Consider the following 13,522-nt stretch of genomic DNA (forward strand, 5'->3'; position numbering starts at 1 on the left):
GGGTATTAAAAGAAGTAGGTGGGAAATCACAGATGTGTTACTTATAATCTTCTAAAGCTCTCTTGATTCAGGAATTGTATCGCTGGATTGGAAAATTGCAAAGGTCACTCCATTATTTAAGAAGCATGCAGAGAAAGGAATTAGGTAACTGCACACCTGTCAATCTAATGACCGTTGTGGGGATGTTGTTAGAATCTGTTATTAGATAGAGAGTGACTGAGCTCTAGGACACATTTGAGCTGAATAGAGAGACTGAATTTGTGAAGGGTAACTAATGTAGTTGAATTTTTTGAGGAGGTCAATAACTTGGTGGATAAGGAAGTGCCCATTGTTATTTATATGGACTTCAAGAAGTTATTGGTTATCTGCACAAAAGATTATCAACAAAAATGAAAATGCATGGAATTGGAGGCAACCTTGTGATATGGGTTAGAAATTGGTTGGGAGTTAGGGAATAAAGAGTAGGGTTAAAGGGTACATATTCTGATTGGTAGATTGTGAGAAATGTTGTTTCCCAAGAATCTGTGCTGGGCCCTCAGCTTTTCGCCATATTTATCAATGATGAAGGAATAAAAAGTTGTACATCCAAGTTTGCAGATGACACCATGTTGGGAGGCGCAGTGTATAGTGCAGATGTGAGCAGGAAGTTATGAAGGGACATAGACAGATTAAGCGAATGGCAAATAGAATTCAGTGTAGGAAAATGTGAGGCCGTCTATTTTGGGTTCAAGAAAGATAACTCCGAGTATTTTCTAAATGGTGAGAAACTAGGAACTGTGGAGGAGCAAAGAGATTTGGTGGTCCATGCACACAAATCACGAAAAGCTAGTGAACAGGTAGTTTTGGCGAAACATCATCTTGTTCCTGCACCTGGGATTATTGGAAATTGCAAATTCAGGAAAATTGGACAAACTGGAACAGATGCTTTGAACAGAGCCTGCCTGATTTTCCATTAAATTTAAATTAATGTGCCCTACTGTCTTTAATTTGGGGAGGGAGGATTGTTTAGCAAGAAAAATTATATTCAACCTGCAACTCTTACTAGGAAGCTTCTGCAGCAGTGAACATGTGTAATGCATTGGGAGTGCTTTTAGTATTTCCTGCTAAAGGGAAAAATATATACCTCCATTGATGGTGAACCATTAAAAGCTTCCTTTTATGAAAAGGAGAAAGTCATGATAAGTACTGTCATAAGTTTTCATACTCAAATGTGAAAGCCTCGAGTTTTATTTGCAGCCTCTTTAATCAGCAGCGTTAAATGTGTACTTGGCAGCCACAGGCACTCTGGATTTATATAGGTAAGCAAAATAAACATGAGAAAATCAGTTGGATATTCTTCTCTTAGTTGATCTTAATGGAGTAAGGTTCTTAAAAGCACTGGAAATCAACAATGGTGCGTTGACTTGGATCTGTAAAGCCCTTTAATGTTGAAAGCTGAATAGATTTTAAATTAAACTGATGGAGGGCTTTTCATTTTGAGCCCATGAGATTTGCTGCTTTTACAAAGAGAAAAAAATCATAAAAGGAAAGAACTCAAGATTGTGATCACTTGAGGAATACAAATTGCTGTTACTGCAGGGATATTTCATGCCCTCAAAATATGCTTGCAGGTGTAAAACAGTTTGACTATGTATTCATTATTAAGGACTAATCTGTCAAACTGTGTTAGCATTGGAGATTTAAAAAACCTGCAGAAAATAGAATGGATTTTTCTTTCTTTGATTTTATGATTTTACCCCTGCCACTAACCACAAACTGATCCTGACTATGAATATTCTCCACTGGCTGGAGGAAGGCTTATGACAGTTACCTTTGTCCAATAATCCCCCCCCACCTCCCGCCTTTCTGAGAGGGAGACTATTTAGCAACTGATTCACAAGTAAAGCCCCCACAGATGTCATCTCCACTCCATGTGGAGAAATGCCAGGCCTCCTTTGTTAGGCAAATTTTCCCTGATGGCCATGATTAAGAACTAGGTTTTGGGTGTTGTGTACGCGTAAATAACTGACAAACTGAGCCAGGAATAATGTAACTTAACTTAACTATGCTTTTATACAACCCAAAATAGTGTCCCCAAACCGGCATGAAAAGAATGACTACAGCAACTGTGAATAGTTCCTGCAGGGCCTTAATGCCCATCAAGTGAGCTGTAACAAATAGAGTATGAACACAACATATTTCCCCCCCTTTTAAAACCACAGTCTATGTACAGACAAAGTCCTTGAGATAGCCTGGTGGCGTTCTGATACGCTGAGATCGGCGTGGAGCTTCCGGTATTTGCTCTAGGTTTTGGTTGGGAAACAGAATGGTGCCTCTGTTCCATCCTGCTGGTCTCTTCGTGCTACATTTGGCTGAGGGTTTGAGAATGTCCAATAACCAACGAAGATTCTACCCAATTATGAGCTCAGCGGGTATCTTCCCCATTAGCGAGTGCTTTGTTGAACGGTGTATGCGGAGAATGGTTTGAACCGCTTCGTCGAATGTTTGGCCTGCTGTGAGGTTGGCCCTCTTTGATGATGCGGTTAAGACGCTCAACACCTCCGTTGCTTTGAGGATTCTACCGAGCAGTAAGGCGATGCTCGATAGCATGACAAATGAGGAAATCGACGAACTGGTCGGACACAAACTGTGGTCCATTGTCAGTGATTATGACCTCTGGGAAACCCCACTTCATAAATATATGCTGCAGAATAGTGATGATTGTTGACGAGGTAGCGATTTCTGGTCATTTGGAATGTAGGTCATGTACTACAACAAGGAAATGCTGGTGTTGCAGAGATGCTTCAACTAGACCGAAGATATCCAACTGAAGTTGGTGGCATGAACTTTGTGGCCATAGAATGGGCTTCATTGGTGCTGGTTGGATATTTGAGGTTTTTTTTGCTCAGACTGCATGTTTCGCAGTGTGAGACGAACTCCTCGATGCAAGTGTCAATCCCAGGCCACCATACTGAATCGTGACATCTCTGCTTCATGCGGCCAATGAGAACGCGCTGTTGAAGCGACTTGGGAATTACTGCTTTATCATCACGAGCTAGGCAGCCATCGTTCCAAATGGAAAATTCATTGTGAAGTCTGTGGAATGTTTTCAGCTCTTCCGGAATTTGCTTAGGCCACTCAGTCTGGAGGAAGTGGCTCACGTGTTGGAGCATAACATCACTGTGATTTGGTTTTGAGTTTGTCGCAGGAGACAAGGTTTCTGATGGACTGAGTAATGATCGATGTGACATATGTGTCGTCATCTGTGAACAAGTCAGCACCAGAGTCCGAAGCAGGTGTCGAGCGGCTAAGCATGTCAGCTACATGATTGTGACTGCCAACGATGTACTGTACATAAAAGTTATACTGATGAAGGCAATCTGACCATCGGCTGATTCATAGTGGTCTGTGCTCAGATCCAGTTGTAGCCAGTAGTATAGTTAGCGCTTGCTGATCCGCACGGAGAGTAAATTTCCTGCCATAGAGGTACATGTGCCAGCATTCACATGCATAGATGAAAGCGAGTGCTTCATGTTCCCCTGTAGAGTACGTTCTGCAGACGAGAGCGTGTGAGAGGCGAAGGCTACTGGGCGTTCCAGGCCTTCAATCGATTGCGAGAGCATAGCACCCGAGGCGGTGCCTGATGCATCCTTGGTGACGTATGTAGTGGCATTCAGATCAAAGTGCGCGAGGATAAGAGGGGTTGTGATTTTCTCCAAGTGTGGTGAATGCCTGAGCCTGGGAATCTGTCCATTCCCAAGGGATGTCCTTGCGCAGCAACTTGCGAAGTGGTTCGGCAATATGCGCGTAGTGCGGGACGAACTTCAAATAGAAATTGCAAGCGCCGAGGAATGATGAAAGTTCTTTGACGTTGGTAGCCTCCTGCATTTGCTGGATCGCGTCAATGTTGTCAAGTGTCTTGTGCTGTGACTCTAGCCCAGAAAGTTTATTTCTCCAGCAGTAAATGTACACTTTTCGACATTAAGTGTAATGTTATGTGTAGCAAGTCTAGCCATAACTGCGTGAAGTCGCTGGTCATGTTCTTCCATTGTCCGTCCGAGGGCGGGCGAGCAAAGAAACTAATTGGTGGAGTATCTTGGTAGGCAGAGTTGAATCAATGGTTGTTTTATATGTCCTCCGTGGTGGAAAATTAAAAGCATTCATCACTCCAATTGTGTATTGTACAGTATTAGTTTGCTCCTGCTGGTTGTAAATTAAGCAGATTGAGGGCTCCCTCTATGCCTGCTAGCATAGTAGTGACAATCTTCTGAAATGCACTTGGTGCAGAAGATAGTCCGTAGGGCATGCGTTGATACTGATGCAGACCACCATGCGTCGTGAATGCCGTGAGCGGGTTGCTGTTCTCCGCTAGGGGTATTTGCAGGTAACTGTGGCGCATATCGAGTTTCGTAAAGACTATTGAGCCGTGGAATTCTGAAGACAGTTCGTTGATGGTAGGAAAAGGGTACTTGTCGGCGTTGATGGCCTTGTTGACCTCTTTCAGGTCAATGCATAGATGGATCTCCCCATTTTTACGCCAAGCAATGACTACGTTCGAGATCCAGGATGAGGAGTCGAAGCTCTTAATGATTCCCTGAGATTCGAGTTGCATTAATTCTGCGGATACTTGGTCGCGAACCGCGAATGGAAGACGGCGAAGTCGCTGCGTAATCGGTTTGACAAAAGGGTCAACGCGGGAACAATGGCAGAATTTTGTTGTCATTCCAAATCCTGTGAAGATTGAGGGATGCTGCTTGTCAAAGTCCACCATGTACACAGGTGTGCCCGTTGGGTCATAAACTTTGAACCCAAGCTTGTCAAAAAGATCAATACCCCTGAGGCTTTGTCCCTTCGCGACATGAAAGGAAAAGTTCTCTAATGTTATGTCCTTGTAGTATATCGGGACAGATATGACCCCAGGTACCTCAATTTTGGAGTCTGAGTACGCATGTAGAATGGAAGTTGCGGGCTGCAGTTGATAGTGCGTGAAGTGGGTTTCGTATATAGCCTCGCTCAATATAGAGATTTTGGCTCCAAGGTCAATGAGGAGGCAGCAGGGCGTGCTGTCAATGTTTACCTCACAGTTCTTGAATTTGGCAAACCAATGTGCGAAATGTCACTAACTGTGTAAACCATACTGGATTTATCACTATATCGGGGTTGTCTACATGTCGAATATGCTGCGTTGAGCGACAGACACTAGCAAAATGGTTCATTTTACCACATGCAGAGCATTTCTTCCACGTGCAGGGCAGTTAGGACTCTTTGCTGAGTACGATTTGCCCCCACAGTTAAAGCAGTGGAAGTTAAACCCGTGATCCATTGTGGGTGGCTTATTACTAGCCCTGGGTCCATCGTGGGTGACTTATTATTAGCCCTGGGTCTCTGCTGTGATTTCCGCTTTGGATGAATGCTTTGCACATGGGCAGTCTGCTGCACAGGGGGAGCAGGGTATCTGATCACTTTTGAATCGGAAAATGCTGATTCGATTTGGATGACCAAATTAGTTGCTTTGTCCAATGACAATTTGGCATCCTCCATTAGCAAGCGTTCCCAAATGCAGGGGATCGTTGTTTTCTCAAAAATTTGATCCCTGATCGTTTCCTCTGTGAGTGCTCCAAAGTTACACATAGCGGTTAGTTCAATTAATGAAATGATGTATTGTTTGATTGGTTCACCGTTCCCTTGCCCCCTTTTACGAAATTGGTATCTCCATCACAATACTTTTCTTCGGCCCAAAATAGTTCTCTAGGGCACTTACCGTTTTGTCATAGGACTCTGTGTCTTCGATTTGGCCAAAGATGCGTTGGTCTTCGGTGCCGAGGCAGTGGATAAGTATTGCATGGCAGCGAGCTGATGTTACGTTGTTACCATCTAACCCACTCGGCGTGATGTATGCAGAAAAACTTTTTATCCATCTCGGCCACAGAAGTGGAGGGTCCCTGGGTGTGGAGATGAAAGCCGGGGGGGTGGGTGGTAGGGAGGTTAATTTGATTCATCCTCGTCGCCAAATTATGTTGTGTACATGTAAATAACTGACAAACTGAGCCAGGAGTAATGTAACTTAACTGCGCTTTTATACAACCCAAAATGGTGTCCTCAAACCGGCATGAACCAGAATGAATACAGCAACTGTGAATAGCTCCCAAAGGGTCCTAATGCCCGACAAGTGAGATGTAACAAATAAATAGAGTATGAACACAACATTGGGGAATTTAAGAACTCCCACTCTCGAGTTGCCAATCTTTCTGTGTCACTCTGTCACAGCTTTGAATAACTTGCTCAATGTTTACAATGCAAAATATATCTTATTTATTATGAACAGTTCTGAATTCCCTGTAATATAGAAAATAAAAGGTATTTTTTGAATTTATTCTGTGACACTGTGACACAACAATGGCTACTCATATTGGGCTCAATTTTGCCCAAGCCCGTTTCCTGGTGTATTGCCAGAGTTACGCCCATTTTTCTAGGCCAGAAATGCGGCAGAAATATTTTGCCAAAGTTTCCCCGATGTATAATTCAAATTTGGCGCTGGGGCGTGGAGCCTGATGTCTGCGCCGAAAAAACGATGCCGTACCTTCTGCGCATGCGCGGGAAAAAAATGTGACATTTTGGACGTTATTTCAATGAACGCGCATGCACAGTACAGCTCCGGGTTGACAATCAGCCATTTTTAAAGAGCCAGTTGTGTGTGTGAGTGCTGTGTGAGAGCATTGGAAAAATTGGAGCTGCAGCAATACAAGATGCAATGCAGTGCAAGGACCAAGAATTTCTTATAGGATGAAGTGGAGGCACTAGTTACTGTGATTGAGACCAGATGGCAGGAGCTGGACACCAGCAGAGGTCTGTATGGATGGACCACACCCAGGTCTTGTGACTTCTCTTCCCCCCCCCCCCCCCCAACTCATTGCAGTCTTGTGACTTCTCTCTTTCTCCCCCCTCCCCCAAACTCATTGCAATCTTGTGACATCTCCCCTTCTTTCTCCCCCACCCCAACTCATTGCAATCTTGTGACCTTTTCCCTTCCCCCAACTCATTGCAGTCTTGTGCCTAGTGCAGCAGTCTTCTGATCGGCACCTCCCTCCCCGGGCTCAGTGCAGCAGCTTTCCGATTGCCACCTCTCTCCTGGGCTTGTTTTCCAGCCCAAGCCCCTGTGTCCGGGTGCAGGGCCGATTCTGACCGCCGACGCTACAACCCTCCAGCCCTGCTTGAAGACATTCGGTGGTGGCATGTGAGTAAAAAAAAAAAAGACAACTTCAGAAATCCAAGAAAATTCCATGTACACCGTTGAAAGATTTTTAAAAAAGTTGAACTTTATTATGGATATTTAAAATGTTCTTGACTCCCTCCAAAAACTTCAATGAAAAACAATGGCGTCTTTCTGCGTCGATTTCTCAATGTGCGCTGCTTTCTGTTAACTCACCAAAGGGTTTTTCGGAAGTGGCCAGATACGACGACCTAGGATAAATTTTTTTGGGGCAAACTGCGAAAAATGATGAAAACTGGTGCAGACATGAGGGAGCGCCCCATGACGTTAAAAAAACTTAATTTAGAAAAATCGTAACTAAAGCAGTTACGCTGGTGCAGATTCTAGGGGGGAACTTTGAATTAAATACTTACGCCAGAAAAAATGGTGTGCACCAAAAAAAGGGCTCAAATGACCTGGGAAAATTGAGCCCATAATGTTGTGATGGGTCTGTGATCTTGATGGGCTTATTTTGAAGCAGCAGAAAACAAAATGTAAATTTTGTGCCTAGAATTTCCAAGGGCAATAGTTTCCTTTTACTAATTTTGAATAAAAGGGCGATATATTCAAAGTTAATTAATTTTATGTTTTTTGGTGCTGTGGCATGCATCCTTAATGCGTTTTGCTCCCATCTTCACCCATTCTGTGCAATGAACTTCTCTGTTTTGGTTGTTGAGGTCAGGAAGGATAGAATAAAAGGAAAAGGAGGTGGGGTAGCATTGCTGGTTAAAGAGGAGATTAATGCAAGAGTTAGGAAAGACATTAGCTTGGATGATGTGGAATCTATATGGGTAGAGCTGCAGAACACCAAAGGGCAATAAACGTTAGTGGGAGTTGTGTACAGACCTCCAAACAGTAGTAGTGATGTTGCGGAGGGCATCAAACAGGAAATTAGGGGTGCATGCAATAAAGGTGCAGCAGTTATAATGGGTGACTTTAATATGCACATAGATTGGGCTAGCCAAACTGGAAGCAATACAGTGGAGGAGGATTTCCTGGAGTGCATAAGGGATGGTTTTCTCGACCAATATGTCGAGGAACCAACTAGGGGGGAGGCCATCTTAGACTGGGTGTTGTGTAATGAGAGAGGATTAATTAGCAATCTCATTGTGCGAGGCCCCTTGGGGAAGAGTGACCATAATATGGTGGAATTCTGTATTAGGATGGAGAATGAAACAGTTGATTCAGAGACCATGGTCCAGAAGTTAAAGAAGGGTAACTTTGAAGGTATGAGGCCTGAATTAGCTAGGATAGATTGGCGAATGATACTTAGGGGGTTGACTGTGGATGGGCAATGGCAGACATTTAGAGACCGCATGGATGAATTACAACAATTGTACATTCCTGTCTGGCGTAAAAATAAAAAAGGGAAGGTGGCTCAACCATGGCTATCTAGGGAAATCAGGGATAGTATTAAAGCCAAGGAAGTGGCATACAAATTGGCCAGAAATAGCAGCGAACCCGGGGACTGGGAGAAATTTAGAACTCAGCAGAGGAGGACAAAGGGTTTGATTAGGGCAGGGAAAATGGAGTAAAAGAAGAAGCTTGCAGGGAACATTAAGGAGGATTGCAAAAGTTTCTATAGGTATGTAAAGAGAAAAAGGTTAGTAAAGACAAACGTAGGTCCCCTGCAGTCAGAATCAGGGGAAGTCATAACGGGGAACAAAGAAATGGCAGACCAATTGAACAAGTACTTTGGTTCGGTATTCACTAAGGAGGACACAAACAACCTTCCGGATATAAAAGGGGTCAGAGGGTCTAGTAAGGAGGAGGAACTGAGGGAAATCTTTATTAGTCGGGAAATTGTGTTGGGGAAATTAATGGGATTGAAGGCCGATAAATCCCCAAGGCCTGATGGACTGCATCCCAGAGTACTTAAGGAGGTGGCCTTGGAAATAGCGGATGCATTGACAGTCATTTTCCAACATTCCATTGACTCTGGATCAGTTCCTATCGAGTGGAGGGTAGCCAATGTAACCCCACTTTTTAAAAAAGGAGGGAGAGAGAAAACAGGGAATTATAGACCGGTCAGTCTGACCTCAGTAGTGGGTAAAATGATGGAATCAATTATTAAGGATGTCATAGCAGCGCATTTGGAAAGAGGTGACATGATAGGTCCAAGTCAGCATGGATTTGTGAAAGGGAAATCATGCTTGACAAATCTTCTGGAATTTTTTGAGGATGTTTCCAGTAAAGTGGACAAAGGAGAACCAGTTGATGTGGTATATTTGGATTTTCAGAAGGCTTTCGATAAGGTCCCACACAAGAGATTAATGTGCAAAGTTAAAGCACATGGGACTGGGGGTAGTGTGCTGACGTGGATTGAGAACTGGTTGTCAGACAGGAAGCAAAGAGTAGGAGTAAATGGGTACTTTTCAGAATGGCAGGCAGTGACTAGTGGGGTACCGCAAGGTTCTGTGCTGGGGCCCCAGCTGTTTACATTGTACATTAATGATTTAGACGAGGGGATTAAATGTAATATCTCCAAAATTGAGGATGACGCTAAGTTGGGTGGCATTGTGAGCTGCGAGGAGGATGCTATGAGGCTGCAGAGTGACTTGGATAGGTTAGGTGAGTGGGCAAATGAATGGCAGATGAAGTATAATGTGGATAAATGTGAGGTTATCCACTTTGGTGGTAAAAACAGAGAGACAGACTATTATCTGAATGGTGACAGATTAGGAAAAGTGAAGGTGCAACGAGACCTGGGTGTCATGGTACATCAGTCATTGAAGGTTGGCATGCAGGTACAGCAGGCGGTTAAGAAAGCAAATGGCATGTTGGCCTTTATAGCGAGGGGATTTGAGTACAGGGGCAGGGAGGTGTTGCTACAGTTGTACAGGGCCTTGGTGAGGCCACACCTGGAGTATTGTGTACAGTTTTGGTCTCCTAACTTGAGGAAGGACATTCTTGCTATTGAGGGAGTGCAGCGAAGATTCACCAGACTGATTCCCGGGATGGTGGGACTGACCTATCAAGAAAGACTGGATCAACTGGGCTTGTATTCACTGGAGTTCAGAAGAATGAGAGGGGACCTCATAGAAACGTTTAAAATTCTGACGATTTAGACAGGTTAGATGCAGGAAGAATGTTCCCAATGTTGGGCAAATCCAGAACCAGGGGTCACAGTCTAAGGATAAGGGGTAAGCCATTTAGGACCGAGATGAGGAGAAACTTCTTCACCCAGAGAGTGGTGAACCTGTGCAATTCTCTACCACAGAAAGTAGTTGAGGCCAATTCACTAAATATATTCAAAAGGGAGTTAGATGAAGTCCTTACTACTAGGGGGATCAAGGGGTATGGCGAGAAAGCAGGAAGGGGGTACTGAAGTTTCATGTTCAGCCATGAACTCATTGAATGGCGGTGCAGGCTAGGAGGGCTGAATGGCCTGCTCCTGCACCTATTTTCTATGTTTCTATGTTTCTATGTTTGATGTATCTGTGAGAAACCCTGACAGACCCGCATCAGTGCCATCATTTGCAGATTATGCTGTATGCTGATTGATTTCAGAGTCAGCCTTTGTTGTCACTTGCAGGGAATATGATGGCATAGAACTGCCACTAATGCAAGTATTCACTGATTGCTAGTCATATGAAGACCACTGCTGGAGGTCATCTCCTCATGATGCCTACAAATCTCTCTGAGCATTGAACAGCGGACAACTGCAACATGTAGGAATCCATCCGTCTTGGTTGCCTATAACCATTCTTCAAAGCTTTGACGACAAATCACTAAAAGCTAGTGCATAGTTACAAAAAAATAATCTAAAAGGCTATTGGAAAAGAATTAACCTTCAGATAAGGACAGAAAAGAGTCAGAAAAAATCCCTCTTCCTCCCTGCTTCCGTCTTGGTATTTTGCACTGGCTTACAGTAACTGCCTTTTCTAATACTAGTGGAAATTCCAGTGGGGGGAATCACATCCAACAGTTTCCAGATAAATTGGACGTTCCTTTCATTGGATGTAAGGGGTCAAGAGGCTGCACTAGAAGGCTGTCTTCTTTACTTTTTAGGGTCCCCTTAAAGTTCAGACAAGCAACAGAATCTTAAGGGTCGATAATAACCTCCTCCGACAACCTGGTGGGAACAGAGCGGGTGAGGTGTTGTTGGCCCGCCCCTTTTCCCACCATTTTTACTGGCATAGGAAGGCCACCCGTCCCAAAGTGGGGAGCTAACTTAAACGGCAGTCACGTCCCTGATTAAGGCCTGGCGACAAAAAGAATCCTGGCTAAATAAGTGATTTAATTTGTTAAAAGGAGTGCTCGTCCTGGTCCCACACCGATACCTTGGGCCTTCCCAACCCGAATATTCTTCCTTCCTCGATCGCGGACCTGCCAGAGTCCCCCACCCCAATCTTTATTTTCCTTGCTGGGGATCATTTCCGCATGTCCCCTGTGGCAGCTTGACCCCTACTGTAATATGTGTGTAGAACAAATGAAGGACAGAGACACGGTGAGTTGCTAATCCATGTGCTTGCTTTATTAGGCCAGAGTGAACTGAGCATGCTCATACCAAACCATGTGACAAACCATGTGATATAATACATTACACTGTTTTCCCCCTTCAAAAAGGTATGTATTCCCCTCTCAAATATAAAACTATGGTCCACTTTTCCCAGCATTACATGTACCACGTAACAAAAACTCCTGTCTTTTTTCCTTTTAACTGTACTCCAAAATCCAGTTTAATAGCAGGTTTGTGGAGCCTTTCTGATCTCCTTTCCGAAGGTTTTGATGTTGAACTGATTTTTGGGCCGTTTTGTTTTGGTTCCAAACTCAAAGATGATCCTGTTTCTATCTCAGACTTGTTTAAACCTGGTACTTCAGTTACTGAAGTCTGAACTGAGATAAACTCATGTATGAGTTCGTGATCAAGTAAACTTGATCGAACTCCTACATAATCACGTCTTGGTTCATCTTTAGCAGAGATCGTTTGATCTCTATGAACACTACGGATGTTTTCACCAATTTCAACCAAATATATCTTGGTTCCACCAACCTCTACTATGGTTCCTACATCCCACTTGTGTGAACTTGACTTTTCAGGGGGACTGAACACGGAACACACTCGTTTGTTTGAAACTGCGTACTTTTTGATTGCTGTCATATTAACGTTTCTGACTGAACTGTTTCTGTTCAACTCTTGAGGCCAAATTTGGTTGAACAAGAAGCAATCATATTCTCAATCTCCTGTTCATCAAGAGCTCTGCTGGGGTATATCCTGTTATAGTGTGCGGAGTAGTTCTGTACTTCAGCAAGAAATTTTCCAAACGCTTCACACTGAGTCCTGAACAACCCTGCAACACTTGCTTTTTGAGAGCTTCTTTTACTATTCTGACTGACCTTTTGGCTACTCCGTTTGAAGTTGGATGATATGGTGAAACGAGAGTGTGTTTGATACCATTCCGTTTCATGGAATCTTGGAATAGAACAGAACAGAACTGAGGGTCGTTGTCAGAAACAAGCTCTTCAGGTAAGCCATGATATGCAAAGATAGACCTCAATTCATATATAGTGCGTTTAGTTGTAGTATTTGAACCCATGGGTTTCATTTCAATATTGTAAACTCCTCCCTTTTGCTGCCGCTGCTTTGCATTGTCACTAGAATGGCTCTCTTCCTGCTTTCGATCTAGTTCTGCCTAGCTGTTGAAATATGCGCTTGCTTCTGGCAGTGAAAGCACTTTGCATTTCTGTATTGGCAGGACTATGGTAAGTGATTTCCATTGCAGCGATAACAATTCACTGAACTGCTCTCACTGACAAGCTTTTGAATCGGTCTCATAGCTTTAGGTTTGGCGGTGACTTTGACTGTAAAGCTCAACTGCACTAGTCACTTTGGACGGAGCTCCCTAGCATTCTTTGATGCCATCTCCATAGATAGCAAACAAAATTGCTCTATGTCAAACAGGCCAAGCTTCCTTTTGGCTAAGATCAAGTGTAGTATCTGTTCTTATCAGTTTAATATCCCCTATCTGGGGACCAAATATTAAATTGTTTTTTGGAACAGGAAGATGGAACAGGGGCTTGCTCCGTCCATTGCAGTGTTTCCAGGAACGGTGCAGCTTCCCCTCTCGGCCTTTTGGCTAAGATCAAATATAGTAGCGCAAAGTGATCTTTGGCGCTGGAGTTGATCTGACAAGAATGGAAAAAAAAAAAATGTCAAACAGGCCAAGCTGTGCGACATCTTCAGCAACCTTGCAGACGGAGCACCGCGCAGATACACCTGGTCGAGACCAGATGGGTCCGTCCGTTCCAGAATAGACTTCCTGTTTGTGTCCCACACGCTCAAGGTCAGAT

At 43.8% G+C, this 13,522-nt stretch overlaps 1 pseudogene; it reads left to right on the forward strand.

Moving 5' to 3' along the window:
* Window positions 1-13,135: 13,135 nt before the first annotated feature.
* Window positions 13,136-13,288, forward strand: LOC139228450 (U2 spliceosomal RNA; annotated as a pseudogene).
* Window positions 13,289-13,522: the final 234 nt, after the last annotated feature.

This window comes from Pristiophorus japonicus, chromosome 17 (genome assembly GCF_044704955.1).
Source record: "Pristiophorus japonicus isolate sPriJap1 chromosome 17, sPriJap1.hap1, whole genome shotgun sequence".
Taxonomy (NCBI): domain Eukaryota; kingdom Metazoa; phylum Chordata; class Chondrichthyes; family Pristiophoridae; genus Pristiophorus; species Pristiophorus japonicus.